The sequence below is a fragment of the Heterocephalus glaber genome, unplaced genomic scaffold (genome assembly GCF_053883595.1).
Source record: "Heterocephalus glaber isolate CG9 unplaced genomic scaffold, H.glaber_assembly_v1.0 deba00001613, whole genome shotgun sequence".
Lineage (NCBI taxonomy): Eukaryota > Metazoa > Chordata > Mammalia > Rodentia > Bathyergidae > Heterocephalus > Heterocephalus glaber.
In genome coordinates, this window is record NW_028258384.1 from 6231383 (window position 1) to 6248244 (window position 16862).

General features: G+C 34.1%; 1 protein-coding gene across 1 annotated transcript in view; it reads left to right on the forward strand.

The window, feature by feature from the left end:
* Positions 1 to 228: 228 nt before the first annotated feature.
* Positions 229 to 16862, forward strand: part of Gpr174 (G protein-coupled receptor 174) — a 40728-nt gene continuing 24094 nt past the window's right edge. The window contains exons 1-2 of the mRNA XM_087196610.1: positions 229 to 592; positions 16338 to 16442. The gene's annotated coding sequence lies outside the window, so the exon portion shown is untranslated. The remainder of the gene's footprint in view (positions 593 to 16337; positions 16443 to 16862) is intronic.

Genomic DNA, 16862 nt, shown 5'->3' on the forward strand with positions numbered 1-16862 from the left:
AGTTGAATGCAACCACAGAATTGGAGGACAATGCACTATGGCCCTATAAATAGAAAGGAGGGTTTATTCTGCTAGTGTGAGCCTTTGCAAGCTCTGTGTACGGCCCTTAGCATAGCCATGCATCATTAACCAGAGAGGAAGAAGAGAGAGAAGAGAGGAGAGAGAGAGAGAGAGAGAGAGAGAGAGAGAGAGAGAGAGAGAGAGAGAGAGAGAGATTGATTTTCCTGCTGCGCCATGGAAAACAGAAATGTTCAGTGTGCCCAGAGTAGCTTGCATATTTCACTCAGACATCTCGCTACCATGGTAGTAGTTAAGTAATCCTGAAATTTTTAATTTTATTTGTTTACTTTCATTTTTCTTTTGGCTTGCTTTTATTTGCCTTTTTTTAAAACTCTTTTTTTCTTCCTTCCTCTTGAATTTCTTTCTTCCTTCCTTTCTTTCTTTACTTTTTTGGTTTTGGTAGTGAAGGAGGATTGGATTGGTTGTTCTCAGAACAAGGAGCCAAAATTGATGTACAGATCAGTAGCATCCTTGTTGGAGTGGCTGTCAGTGAGTTCTTTGGCGATCTCTGAAGAAAACAGAAACTGAAACGGTAGGCTCCAATTTTTAATGCCTAATTAGCTATCAGCCGTGTCCTTCATCTGTGATATCTAGAATTGTACTCTTCATAGGAGGTACTGGATATCCTGACAGACCTAAGGATGTTATGGATATGATGAACATGGACAATCCCCACATGTCATTTCCTTGGTATTTGCAGAAACAAAAATAATTATACATTGGTTGTCTGAGGTTGGAGGGGAGAAATAACTTTGAACTTGGAGAAATCTAAGTTTGAAATGGAGAGAGTTTTTTGTAATATGTTTACCTTAATTTATATTGCATAAAATATGCCTGTGAAAATTGGTAATTTAACTTATTTGGTTTTAGGTGCAATTGTTTGCATTATCAGGCAGTGTGATTTTTATCTACTCTGATATAATCCTTTGGAGACAATATTTTTTGTCTACCAAATGATTAACTGGTTAATTTTATATACTTTTGAAAATGACCTGTGATTTTTAATATGATTTCCATAACATCTCAGGACCTTTAGCAAAATGAATGCTTTCTCTTCTCTGCTTGTCTAAGTTACATATTTAGCCTGTAAAAAAGCAAATTGTTGTAATTAATGGTCATTTTCAAGATTTTGCTTCCCCACAAAAAAATGTTTATAATGAGAGAAAGGGTAAATAAGGAAGATAACAGTTACTCTGTTCTCATATATAAGGTGTATCTATCCACAGAAGTAATCAGAACATTAAAATATTAACCATGTATAAAATTAACTTGGATTAAGTTCACATTTCAGGTAAATTTAAATGATGTAACTTATTTTGGATAAAATGTAAGTAAAATTGTTTTCTGCTTTGCATGTTATTCCTTGTTTGGATTCAATGATGAAATATTTAGAAAGGTGCTTTCTAACTTTATGTCTATCAACAGCAAGTAACTGCTAAGAGCTACATTCGGAGATTACAAAAAGGAAAGATACGGGGATAGGGAAGTAAAAAGAATTAAGATGTGTTCTGCACACATATCAACTCATAGTCATTATGCATTACAAACATGTACTAATAAAATTTAAAAATTAAAAGATGGATTTGCATTTGAGATAAATGCAGGAATGAGAAAAGAGTGGTACAACTTGTTCAAGAATTAAATCTCAAATAAGTTTACTACTCCTTTACAGTCAACAGAGATGTGTATGGACTTTATTTTATACTACTTTAATCTCTCCAGGGATGAGAATGTTATAATTTTTATTGAAATAACAGAACTAAGTGTTCTAGAAAGCTTGGGTCATTCAGCAAGGAGCATTTCTTTCCTCTAACTGCTGTAAATCTCAGGTATGTGGGAAATGGTATTAGTTTTAGGAATGGGATTTAGCTTCATTACCTCAGACAAAGATTTTACCAGCCATACTGGCAAATATTTGTATCATGTGAAATCCACCTTCCAAGAAGTTTTAACACAGGATACATTTTTAATGATAGCATATATTCTTTGCGCTTGGGAACACGTGTACTGACCTAACTTGCTACATAATATTTCTATAAGAAGTACATCTGCTTTATCTATTCTGCTAGCACCACTGTATTGTCATGCTGAATACTGCAAAGGGAATTAAACCCAAAATGGGGTGTTGTGGAAAAAAAGACAACAACAGAAAAACACTTCACTAAACTTCACCAAAAGACCATCAGGAATGCGCTTAAATATTCCATTATTTACTAGGTAACTGACACAAAGAGGAGAAAGAAGCATGCTTTCTTTCTCTCTCAGACACTTTTATCACCAGATACCCAGAAGCAGAAAGGAAATTTAACTCCTTTTCCTGTTTTCCACCCAACCCTGAAAAGAGAGACCACAGATGATCCTATTTACCTTTCCCATTAAAATTATCTCCCCAATGTTTTCTTTTTAATGCTCATTTCTCAAGAATCGGTCTCCAGATAACTAGGAAGAGAATAAAAATCTATCAGAAAACACATTCTAATCCTGTCACTTGAAGAAACAATGACAAATATCGGAGACTCTTTTATGCTTTGGATATTAAAATAGATTAACAGTTTTCACTTTACAGTTGCAAATTCTGAGGCTTAGGCCCTTGAAATTATAGAACATATATGTCTGTGAGTCACTGACAAAGAAAAGATTAGAACTTAGGTCTCTTGATGCCTAGTCCAGTGCTTGTTTCACTTCATCCTGCTGCCTAACAAGACTGTGGATTAAGAGGGGTGGTGGGAGGGGAAGGGGAAAGGGAAGAAAGGAAAGGAAAAATTATGAGGAAGAAAAAAATGGAAACAAAGTCTATGTAAATAGGGAAGGGTGGTGGGGGTGAAGGGTGCATAGGTAATGGGGAAAAAAATAAGAACTAAGAAAATATTAAAAGATAATGTTTGGAAATAACTCAAGTACCTCTCAATACCAGCCACACTTCAGGCTTTTTTCAAGGGCTCCAATATTGTAGCAAGCCTTAATGTTCTGAGCTCTACCACTGTTTTCTTATAAAAATAAGAAATAATTATTCCTACTATGCTCATAGGGGAAAAAAATCTCAAAATGCAAATCAGTACTAAATGTTGTAATGCAACGTCAACTTAGACCTAGTTGGACAATGGAAGCTTCTGTGCTATATCTAGTGCCAGTGGAGAGAATTCTCCAATAAGATAAAAGAGACTACTCCAGAAGTCCTGAGATACAGGGGATTCCACATTTGAGAAAGGAGTCAAGCTTTCAAGATATCTACCTGGCTGAAATAGAAATATGAAGCAGATTGGGTGAGGATAAAGTGTGAAAAATCTAAGTAATTACAGTAATTGAATCCCAAAAAGGTTGCAATAATTACTGCATTGGCAATCATTAATGTTTATCATATATCAAGGTGCTATTTGGGGTCTGAAAATTAAAGTGGATTTTTTTTTGGTATAGTCTTTCAAAGATAAGCAGGAGAAGAGAATGGAGTTCAGTCATTTTTATTTGCAGCAATAGCAGCATTTGCATCAGCCAGGAGTCAAGATGTAGATAGAGGGCCTGAAAATATTAAAAAGTGAAAGATATAACCAAAATCAAGCCTGTACGTACTCTGGAAACTTGGATATGGGTTAGGAACTTTACTATCTTTAATTATCAAGTGAGGAAACCTAAGTTGAAATTATTGCCATGATCAGCTATGTGGGTCGTGTAGAAGCACGAGTTGTGCGCAGAGTGGGAAACTGAACTGCCAATTCAGGCTTATTTGCAACTGGTACAGCATAATTATTATCTCACTGGTGATCTAAAATGTATGCAAATCACTACTCTCAAGTCAAAAGCCTTTCAATTCCTTAATTACTTAATGGCAATATACCTATTTCTTCCAAAAGGTATTATTCAATGCCACACTGCTTTTGGTAGACAATAACAAGATTTTCTCCCCATCCTCAGGAACAGATAACAGACTTTAATATTTTTACAATTTTATGAAGTTATCTAGTTAAAATTCCTTTAAGCTTTACTTTGAAGTTTAGATTCAAGTATTTCTTATAAGCTAATTTTGTGTTACTAGATACTCCTTATGAGCAACTGACTTATTTTTATGTGGTATAATAACTCTTAGAATTTAATTATAAGGTAACAATAATGACAACAATTTACTATTTGGAGTATTTGGTTTTCTTTAGGTGATGCTAGGTGATTTTTTAATTGGTTTTTCAAAACTAAAAGTGTATTATCTTGGGCATCCAGTTTGAGTGTTTAACCAAATAGTGTGCTGAAAAATGAGTAGCATGCAGAAAATACATCACTTTATTATTTATCAGATATGTTTTTACAATTAAATACTGTCACTAAATTAAGTTAAGAGAGGCAAAAGAACATAAAGGGGATTTCATAAAAACAGACACTATATTTTCGTGGCCCCTATTAATTCTAACATCAAAGTTTTTACTCATTTAATCTTCGAAAGATACATTTATTTGAATTTTTCCCTACATTACCATATCCTGCCTTCTTGGGTCTAGTTTTGATTGGATTTGTTTTTGTTTGTGCTGTTACCTTTTCCCCCCCTTAATTTTAACATCTTATTCTGAAGGTAGAAAGATATCTCTCTCTTCAGAGGAAGCTAGGGTCAAATCTAAGTGGGTACTGATTTTAATGTTTCAAAAACAAACGATCTAGTAAAAGTTCAGTCATTTGACCTAGCATTAGTCTCTGTGAGGAAGAAACATTAATCACAAAAGTGTCTGGTTTTGTTATCAAAAGCAGGCACAGTCTATATCACGACATCTGTTAGAACAATGCTTTTCCCTCTGCAACTCAATGACATCCAAAAAATTTCCAAAACTAAAAAGAAATAGCTACCTAGCTGAAACAGAGTATCAATATGACAGGTTATACTGTGAAATAGCCAGTCTCAATAACCACGTGGGATTATTAGGGAGATTAAATTTAGATTTTAAATTATCTTGGAATTTGGGCTACTGTTTGCTCTGGCCATCTTGCTAAAAGTTCCCTCTGATCATGGAGGATAGTGTAAAATTCCCTCAGTTTTGAACCATGACATTTTATTAAACAAAATGCTACAAGGACATTTTACAACCTTCAAAGAGAACAAGGCTATTTTTTCAGAATACAGATTATGATTTGGATCATATTTTATGTAGAATTACTTGTTAATAACCATTCTTGGTTCTGAGTTACAGTAGTAAGAATTCCACATTGAGACATCATCTGTGGGTCTGTTTAGGTCTTTGCTAGGAGAAAAATCATTCAGGAAATTTAAAACTCTGACTTCTGAGAATCATTAAATTTGAAAAACTTTGTGACATAGTCCAATGGGGAAGAGATATTAAGATTGATTACCTGGGTTAAAACTTACTCTCTGAGTGGGACTGGTGCCAAACCTGTATGGCCAAAGTAAAAACTCCAGGCTAAACTAGTACCTGGAGAATATGGGCAAGATGGTTAATCATGCTGGTTTCTCTCCAAATGCTGTTACATCTCCATTATGTGGGATGAATGAACATTCTAGACTCAGATGCACTCTTTCTCCTACCCTTTTCATTTAATGACATGTATAGGAACTTTGAAACATTTTGGACACATAAAAATCAAAGATGATGGTGTATCATCCTGATACATTCCCCTCTAAAGACTGTATGTCACTCTGTTTTAGTAAATTTGCAAGCATTAAGCCACTTTTCACAGTTGGATCAAAGAATATGAAACACTTCAAACAAGTGGTGATCAGTTCATTATCTTTTATTGTAAAAATGTAATACAGTAATTCAAAAGATTTTATTTTATATCTAAAATTTGTTTGCAAAGTAGATTTTTAATTGCACCTAGCCCTGTTTTGGAGGTGGAGTTATATTTAGGTTTGGAAACTTCATTTTGAAATATAGGTTATATTTGGTTTGTTAATCTTACTTCTAAGCATACTGATTTCATTTCTTCTTGGAAATTTTAGGGTTTTTTTTTTTTGTCTTCTTGTATTCCTGCAGCTCAAGGAATTCAATGTTTTCTTTAGCTAAAAGAAAAGTTTTCCAACGTGATTTAGGATTTTGGAGGTATACCCAGGACCTTTCAGAGCCTCCTCACAGCTCTAGATACAAGCTTCAAAGCACAGCCAAAGTCTTTCTATCAACTCAAGATCAGCATCAGATTCAGGCAGTCCCTGAGCTGGTGATTTTTTTTTTCTATAAAACTTATACCCTTTTCCAAATCAAGTATCTACCTAGTAATTGCTCCAAAAAAAGTTGTTAAGTATCTAAGTAGCTATTTAATAGCTGGGATTTAACAGGTCTTTACAGCCTATTACCACTGGCTCTAACTTTGGTCTTGAGTAGTCAATCAATAAAAATAATTATGATTCTTATTTATTATACACTTATGCTGCACTAATCATTAGACAAGACATCTTACATTTTGACAACTCTATTATTTTGCCTATTTTACAGATAAAGAAACTAATGTTAAAAATCTTAAAGCCTTGCCCAATGTTATACTAGTGCCTTGGTTCAGTTTAAAATCCACATTTATTGAAGCGTGCTTAACATACAAAATGCTAGATATATTTAGTAGAGTTTCAAACTCAGTTATGTTGATTGTCAAAGCTCTTTCCATCTTGTGATGCTGTCTCTGTATGAAAAAGACACAACTCACTGTCATGCTTGAGCCTTTCCATTTGAGTAAGAGAGTTTGTAATAAAATGAGTCAAAGTGTACCAATTTCAAAATAGACTTTTCTTTTATTAGAACTAGGTGGGGGAGAAAGTGGGGGAGGAGTGGATAAAACATATAAAACATACAAAAACATATGAAATAGGGGAGAATTAATTTACAAAATGGAATTATAAAAAGCATAATTGAAACACTAATTCTTTTCAACTAATCTTTATCGTACAATTACTGTTTCTAGTGTGATATAGGTAACAACAAGAGGCATAGAAAATATAATTGTTGTCCTCATAGATCTTATTTGCTTAGGAAGAATAAAACACTATCCACTAAATATGACTATAAAAAAGGGCCTTGGAAGTTCCATAATTTCATGACACTTCTTGCCTTAAAGAGTCACTAACTCATCTGTACTTAAATTTATGTGATATATAAAAGATAGCATATTAGAGATTATAAAAAAGGTTTACTTTCTTACCTCTAATCTAGTCTATGACACACTAGGGTTTAAAAGTAAAAGAACTGAACTATAGATATAGGGCTCTGTCAGAAATTAGAAAAATATCCTGATTTTAGGTGCAAGTAAAAATCAATACAAAGAAAGGGTTCAGAAAAAATGTACTTAGAGGCAATCCTAAAGAGGTCTAATGGAATGGTTTTATTTATTTATGTACTTGTTTTCTGACCTTCTAAATTCATTATACAGGAAATGGTTTATCAGAATTTGTGGAAACAGCATGGGATAGTTCATATACAAAACCAATGCTAAATGTTAACCACTAGAAGGAATGGTAGAGCTGTACTTAACGTTTGTTAGTGAACTTTTTCCTTATTACCAAGAACTTGCACTTGTATTATGCCAGTCTCAGATTCATAGCACAGTCTATGACTATGTTGCAGAGAGAATTAACTGGAATGTATCTCACATTTCTTAAATTTTAGACTAGTAAATTACAGACTAGTAAATTGTAGACTAGTAACCATCTAATTCAGTCAGCTCAGAATTCTGAATTAAACAACACCAATACAAGACCAAGGTTTTAGGTCAGTGTTTTGCCAGATAATTCTGATTATTCTTGATCAGATTCTCCTGTTGTCCACACACCTAACCCCCCATATTTATGTTTCCTGTCCAACAGGAATGGAAAAAAAATCTTGGGACATACATTTATGAACTTTGTTATAAATTATGCTTTTAGAAACATTAACCCACAAGCTTGAACTTTCAGTCCTGATCCTTTGGAGCTGACTAGAGATATAAATGTGCACAAGAAAACAAACTTTCTCATTTTTTTATCTGTGAAAATATTGTAATTGAATATTCTTCTCTTTCGAGGGTATGGATCATCATGCTGATGTTGAACAGGTACTTTACATTTCATTCATCAGAGTTTCTCTGTACAATTTGTAGAATACTATGGGCTATTGAATTGAAAACACATTGGGAAAACTGAGTTTCATCTGTCTTTCATCTGACAAATTTCCTTCAGCACATAGTAGCATTATCCTTGGTGAAGTACGCAGCTTGAAATGTTTATGAAGAGTAAAACAGAAGTTCTGCAGCAGAATAAATACAAAAGAGAAGCATGAATTTTATGGGTCAGTGACATCACTGCTTAAAGGTACAATTCCCAATGAGAAATGTAATTGTGTTGTATACCTACAATGTACCAATAAAAGAATTTAATAAAAAATGGTGTATGTAATAACCCAAGTAACTTAAGGTCTATTTTGGGTCTATATCCTAAATATATGGAAACTTTCCGTGTGGCTTACCATTGTACCTCTTAATTTATCAGTTTGTCTGTTAGATCTTTGCTAAATTTAGAGTGAAAGGGCCATGCCATTTTTTTTTATCTCTTGTGACATCTAACATGGTGACTTAATTTATAACAAGGTCTTACTCATCACTCCATTCCTCCATTCTAGCTTGATAGTTTAGCAAATTGTAGCAACAGGAATGAGTCAGAGAGGGAAAAATTGTCTCATTTAGTTACTTTCTTATTTCCAATCTTCAGTGTCAGTTGAAATGATTGCATATAATGTAAATAGTGTTTGTACATTTTTATTTCTATATGAGGTGGGGAAGTTAGGAAGACAGATGAAAAAAATAAATGGTGGTTTCTTCTGCAAATAGTAAAGAATATTTCCATGCCATTGCAGAAAGAAAACAAAAGGAACACTTGTCTCTGGTGATTTGTATCTAGTACTTGATTTAGCAAATGTACAGCATCTAACAACACGAAGCTTACATTTAAATACTTTGACTACAGTGAGGAAATGAGACAAATCTACATGCTCATTACAGAAAGCATAGTGGGAAGAAAATGTGGTATAGATAAAAGAACATAGGAACTTTGAATCGAAACTTAGGTTCTAGTCCTAGGTCTGTCATTAATTTGCTTTGTAACTCAGGATGTGTCCTGTACTTTTCCTGGAACTCAATTATCTGGTTGGTAAAAGCTAGATCATAAATAGAGATTCATAGATTATTACAATGATTTAATGCTGACAAGGCCTATTTTTTATTTAAAATGCTCAATAAGTTTTAACAAATGAGAAGTTATTATAAATCTCACTGAATAATTATCAATGTCTTCATCAGGCTTATCAATGGAAACTGCATGTTTTTCTAGGTGCTTAATATATATGTGCTGACTGAATTTACTGATTTATTCCATGTATAGGCTGGTGAAGAGGCTTCAGTATATAATGTGAGGGGTTCAAGATGTCTATATCCTCTTACTTATTCTCCTTCCATGATAATGTACTCTTTTTTATCTGGATTTACAATGGTGTCGGTGAATTATTTAAAGAAAGCTGATGAGAAAATGCTTAAGTGCTCCCTGTGAAGGCTTTGGATAATATCTTATAGTTCTATCAATAATTCATTAGCTTAAATCCATTTATCACATTACACTGGTTTTGAGTTTAAACATAGCCTCTAGTCCTAAGGGATGTTTTGATGGGGAATAGTTCATGACAAGAACAAGTAGATGTGAATTAAGAAAGGCTAGTTAAAGCTATGGGTCTTGGATTGTATGTGGAGTCCAGGCTCTAAGGGTTGTGATGTGCAGATTCTCAGCCAGACCTCAGATGGTAAAGTTTTGAGAGGAAAGGACACAGGGTTTCTTCATATCATTCCCAACTTTTATGTAAAATTGGCCCTATCTGTAGAATCAAACATTCTATTAGTCTCAAACTGTCAGACCTCGAAATAATCTTAAGGATAATCTAATCCAAGTTGCTTATTTTTGTATAAAAGATTGAAGCCCAGAGATAGAAAGGACATTCCTAAAGTCACACTACAAATCGGTGATAAGTCCAAGACTAGAAGATACATATCCTATATCTCTGATTAATTAATGATGTTTCCCATGCACCCTGTTTTCTCAGCTTGTGTGACCTGTCTCAGGAGATGAAAAGTGATAGCAAATAAATCAGAATATTTTAGATATATTACCGTTCTATAGAAAACAAAGTGACCCCCCAAAGCAGAATACATTATTTCGTATCTTGCTTAACTATTCTCATAAAAATATAATGTAATTATTGCAAAAAAGCACATAAGAATATTCACCATTTCAATCAAATCTGTTTCCATCCAGCTGGATTTATCTGGTGCTTATAATTAATCTGTGACCCCACTCAGTCACTAAGCCCTGTCAATGCAGATTATTAATTTATTTTGTCTTCCTTTACCGGCTCCACTCAGAAGGTGTTTGAGCAGTTCTACTGTTTTTACACATAACTAACTATCAACAAGGATCAGAATGTGTAAGTTTGTAATTTCTTGCCTAGGCTTTCTTTTTGAGTCGTCATGACAGATGACTTTGGATTCTGGAGCTTCTGAGAATACATTTTGTTTACACATTTCTTCTCAGATCTGTTTCTCCCACATTGTTTCTCTCTTTCAAATACAAATTAATTTAAAAGCAGCTTTATTTTATTTTCACCATTATTTTTGTTTCCTTGTGTCTTTTTAAAGCATTCATTGAGAAGTTTCTGTGTGTCTAGTATCTTATTTATGGGTGCCAGAGGCAAGAAAAATGGGACAAATAATATGTATTGAGCACCTCTTATGTGCAAGCCCAGTCTTGATGGATTTTACTTGAGATATCTCATGGAACATTAATGATATACCCGAGAGTAGGCACTATTTATTTTTTCATTTTCCAAGATAAATAAATTGAAGAGGTGAGATCAGGTGGAGGAGAAAAGGGCAGAGGTGAGTGTAGGGAGAAGCAAACCAAACAACTGTTTCAAGATTACACATTTGAAAGTGAAGCTGGCACTTGAATTCAAGTCTCTTAGAAAGGAAGAGCTTGCAAATGAGAAACATGTTGAGTGGACTAACTTGAAGCCCATTTCAGTGAGTGGGTGGGAGCTATTAACTCTTTCTTCCCTTCTCCTCCCCTTTGTAGGATTTTTCCCAGCAGTTATAATGCAATGTGCCTTCATAGGTGGCCACACCTAAGACTGTGTCCTTCTATGTTCCTTTAATTCCTTCTTTCTTTCTTTTTCTTTTCTTTATTTTAATTTTAATTTTTTTTTTGTACTGGGGGTCAAACTCAGGACCTTGTGTTTGCCACTGAGCTACATCCCGGACCCTAATTCCTTCTTTCATTTGTCTTTATATTTCATCTCCTTGGCTTTGTAAAGTGAAATCTAGCTCTTTCTAACTGATTACAGTGGTAGGCTAAAGTGTGATTCCTTTTTGTAGTATATTCATCTTATTAGGAGATTCCTGGAGATATAGTGCCTTAAAAGGACTGAATTTGTAATGAAATATTTCAGCCAAGTTAACAAGCCTGAGCAAGAGATCATTAAGTAAAGTGATCAGGGAGACGTGGAGTGTCATTTTTGGTACTCTTAAATCACCCCCCCCCCCAGGAAGTTATCTACAAGCATTGCCAGAGCATATTTAACGCAACTTTGCATAGAAATCAGTTTACCTCCTAGAAACAGCTGTGTTAATAACCAAAGACCAGCAATGTCTTTTTTCGTGTGTATTATGCAGTGAAACAGCTATGGGTATGACTACTCAGAAAATATTGCTGAGTGAGAAAATGAAATCTTCTACTCTTCAATTGTGTTGTGACTAGAGCCTGTGGGATATTTCTAGGATAACTCACCATGGTTAAGAGCTCCCTGTGATCACAGAGTGACTTGTAAACCTTGCCACTGACATTCCTACCCTCTCTCACATGTCCCAAACTTTTTCAGGTAAAAAAAAATAAATGTTGGAGAGTAAAATCATTTCTACTTATTCACTTTTTGCAACACTAAGGACTAGTATAATTTTCTCTATACACTCCTTTGCTGATAACAATTCATTTCTTGGGGGGAGTAATAGAATCTACCTTCTGAAATTTCCTAGCCCTTTGTGAGAATCTTCTCTATTCTGCTCTTGATCACTGCTTCTCTATGTTCTTTCAGGCATTAATCAATTAATTCAGCCAGATTCTCTACTGCTTTCTTAGGAGACCCGACTGCTCTGGTTAACAAGTTCCATCAGCCTTGGAAAAAAACAGTACATACTTAAATATAGTCTTCACTTCTATTCCAGTATCCTTTCTGAAAGAAAACTCTTTCATCATGTGGTCCATGGACAGATATTGAGAGACTCCACTAGCCACTGTTACACATTTGCTGGTCCACTGAGTAGATAACCAAGTAATAGCCAAGTTTTAGTAGTCAAGACATGCAATCTTACAAAACATGAAAGACTATGATTTCAGGAGTATTTGGTAAAATATGGCATTTTAAAATAATGCCCTATTGCATCATATTGGAGCCTGAGGCAAAAAAGAAAAATTAGACATAATGATCTTAACTTTATTATTTTGATATGTGATAATAATGGATATTTGGATTAATTTTGATTTGGTGAGAATATTGCATCTCAATACTACTTATTTTTGTTATTGAGGTTTTTGACAACCCTTTAAGTCTTGTTGTATACAAGGAAAGTGCTTCACTCATCTTACCCTACTACTGGACTTTTTGCAATGAGCTTTTTAATTTACGTTTTAGGCTTCATAAGGGAAATAGAAAACCAGGGTACACAGCCTTTATTTCCATTTTGAATATAAGTCTAGGCACAGATTATATAAATGGTTTCAATGTTTAACATTTCGGGTGTACATATCTCATCCAGTATATATTGGCCAATTTGCATACATACAATAGAGTAGTATGTGTGTAGTGATGAAAGGAATGCCATTTGTTGAGAATGAAAATGATAGTAGATGTAGGTAAACTATATGAATGTTAGGCAAATTTTTAGTTATTAATTGGTAAGTCTCCAGTTGGGGACAGATTTAGAAGAAGGAAGTTTCACAGTGGGAAGTATTTACAATGTTTTTTGAACTTCTTTTTCCTGGATGCTTGTTTTTAAAAGTGTGTTACCCAAATGCCAGCCTAGATTTCTAATCATTGTTAGAAAACACATCTGCTTCTTCAGCCCAGTTTAAGATTTATGAGCATACTGACTTATAGATCACTTAAACATGAGGGAAAATGACATTAACCATGGTGACATTAGGTTGCATCCCTAACCAGGAAGTCAGTGTTTTAAATAACCAAATAAAAATCCTTTACTCCACTTATCCTATGTATATGAAATATGCATGTTTAACTTGTGTAATTAATATAAGGGTTTATGGAAGTCTACAAGCTACTCTGAAGCCACTTTCTTTCTAGATGTATTTTCTCTTAAAAGGAAAAGACTCTCTGATCAAAACTGCATGAGCCATTTCCCTATAGTAACCAGGCTGAGTACAGTTGATAGCTCAAGGAGAAAAATAGAAAAAAAATCAGGCACCTGCCCAATGCATATTACAATGGTAACAGTCATATATTAGTGATTCATAATAGATGCAGTAACCTACACAGCCAGTGGCATATTTCTATTGTCAACAGTAAGTATCTATTGTCGCAAATGAAGTACTAGACTTCTGTTGGACATATTAACAGAAAGTATTTAGTGATACTGTATTAGTATTACCGCTGTGATAGGAAATTCAAATTAACTGGAATTATCCAAATGCATTTTCATTTATTAATAGACATGAAAAGCCCTAATCAAGGCACAGTCTTTAGCTTGACAGACACAGAGAGAGATGAGAGAGAGAGAAAGAGAGACAGATAGACAGACAGACACAGACAGAGAGATAGAGAGAGACAGAGAGCACTCAACCACTACTACCAATGCATAGCCATAAATACTAGAACTAGAATTACCTTTAAAAGTTAGGTGATTTAACCTGCTCATTTCAGAGAAGAAATGATGATGCAGAAAAATTATGATCACAAGTACATTCAATAGCTGAAGCATAATAAGAATTTATGACTTTTCATTCTCAATATAGTACTCTTCAGTATACCAATTTGCCTTCATGATGAGTAATTTAAATAAATGCATCACGTTTTATATTTTTAAAGAAATGTAGTTTTAGAAGTGATCACTTTGAAAAACGATGTGCTCAGCCCAATGATGTTGTGTTTCACCAAATATTCTGAAGTTTTCTTTGAAATTGTCTTTGCAACTGGTTTGAGCCAATCAAAAAATGAATTTTAAAATAGTATGTCCATAATTTGCTGTTGTCCAAAAGTGAAATTTTTCTGTCTGATTTCTAACTTCATTGTCCAGACTTGGCTATGAATAGATTTTGTTGCTTCTAAAAATTCAAATACCTGTGAAAGATTAAAAAAATTTACTGAAGAATATGATGCAAGTTTTGGATGTAATTCTAAAAGAAAATTCCCCAAATGTCCTGAGCAATAGGAGTATAGTTAGAATAAGTATGTAAAAAACAAGAACCAAGATACACCATGTACAAGTATGAATTTCCAATGATGAATCTGATTATAATGTATACCTAAAATGTACCAATAAACTTGATGAATAAAAAAAAATAAGTATGTAGATGTTTAAAGTCACAGTTTAGGAGAGAAAAACTCATTTAGTTTTTGCTTTTTGATAGTTCATTTAAAGAAAATACTACCACTGTGGGTAATATCATGTTTTAAAAGCTTCAAGTTATTGATAGGGTAGAGGATGGTGTGTGTGCGTGTGCGTGTGTGTGTGTGTGTGTGTGTGTATGCATATGAGGCATTTCATTTTTTGGGCCACTTTTCCCAGATGAGTAGCTTGATGTGGTGTGTAGGTTATGGCAATAAAATAGGTTGGAGACCTTGTTAAGAGCTCAGTAAGTCAGGTAGATAGAGCTAGGAGTAAAGCAGTGCAAGATATATCAGAACAGTTTTTCAGGAAGTGTCAGATGAACCCAGTAATGGAGAAGAGAAAGGAAAAAAATTATGGAAGACTTTGAAGTTGAAATATTGAACTATTAGTGTTATCAGTGATGTTTCCAATGTCAAGAAGAACTAGGAAGGAAAAAGTTCTCAGTTTTAGGTAAATTTATTCTTAAAATTGTTAAGTACTTGTTTTAATCTTCCTCTGATCACATCCATGAAGGCTTGTCTAAATGACTAAAAGGTAAGAAAGTAGGTAAATAAATCACTAAACAAATGATAAACCATTATCATCTGATGTCATCTTAAAATAAAAATAGTCAGAATTCTCATATTTGTAATTACATTGTCACTGATATAATCACTGAAACAATTGACCTTCCTAACTAGCAGTTATGTTTCCCATTTCTTTGCACTTTACATATACTTAAGTTAGTAAACATTTGAATTAAAATTATTTGGCATGGCTTAGTGGCAAAAGTAATTACTCTAATATTTGTTAAAATTTTACAAAGTAACACTTGTTAAAATTTTACAAAGACAAAAGGTGGAAGATTCAATGAACTCCACCTTAATGAGGCTCATGATGCAGCTAGTTGCTAAATTTTCACTTCAGTGATGTCATCAAAAGCCAAACAAATATTGGATGTAATGCTATTCATTGAAAAAATATCTTTCATTCATTGTCACCAGTTTTGCATTGAAAACACCTTTTCTTTAACTTTTTACAACATGCATTTGTGGGCAATTAGAAACAACTAATAGCGAGCCAATGCCTAAATTACTTCTAAACCCATCCTAACCTAAATTAATTTTGTAGTCTTACTGATACCCAGGAATTCATTCTTATACTCTGAGTGGGCAATGAGATAGAGAGATGGGCAATTGGCCTATATCAGAAATAAAAGCAAGAAAATCGGCAGGTAAATTTAATTAGAAAATTTATTATTTTTTCTTGACTGTAGGTTTTGGAACCAGTGGCTGTTGGACATATTTTCGGTCCTCAGTGAGTCCCCTGGCTATGATAGGAAAAGGACTTGTCATTTCCTGCCACATGAAGGCAGAGAATGGCAGAGAAAGTATGTTATGGCGGAGAAAGTAAAAATAATACCACATTGCCTCAAAGAAGCATGCGCTACTGCATTTTGGTACATGTCGATGAAAAGGAGACAATTTCTTTTAAAAGTGATTTAGTTTCATTTTTACTTTCTTTGATCATAATATAAAGCAGGTGCTTCAAAATATATTTTCAAGAGTTAAGTGATTTTTAAAAATACAATGTGTGTTTTTAGTTTTATGCTTTGACTTAGCACCTGGCTTTCAGATAAAGATGGTAAATTTCTAGTTGGTTGACTTTTTTTTTTTTTTTTGAGACAGGGTCTTACTGTGTTCAGGCTCATCTTGAACTCACTATGTAGCCCAGGCTGGCCTTGAACTGACAGTGATCCTCCCGCCTCAGCCTCCCAAGTGCTGGGATTACAGGTATGTGCACCATGCCCAGCTTAGTTGGTTGACTTTTTTTTTCTACCAGGGATGGAACTCACTACCTTGTGATTGCGAGGCAGGTGCAGTGCCACTGAGCTAAATCCCTGGCCTAGTTGGTTGACTTTTTAAAAAAAGATTATATGGACATTGAGCTTGAGGGGCCACCATTGATGTGAAGGGGGTGTTTGTTTTTTTTTGTTGTTATTATGTTCGCATCTTACTGAAGCTTTCAATTTGCTTCCTGAACACTTAAGCAAATGCTGCAATTATTTTTGAGAAATGATGTAGGAATTCCTAATCAGTTCAATAAAATAGTGTGAAGAGTCCTTATTTGTAGTCATTGGAAGGTGACTAATAAGGATGAGCAAATTTCTCAGTTGGAGAAAAATGGGGGAAGGGGGTACAAGCCTATAAAGA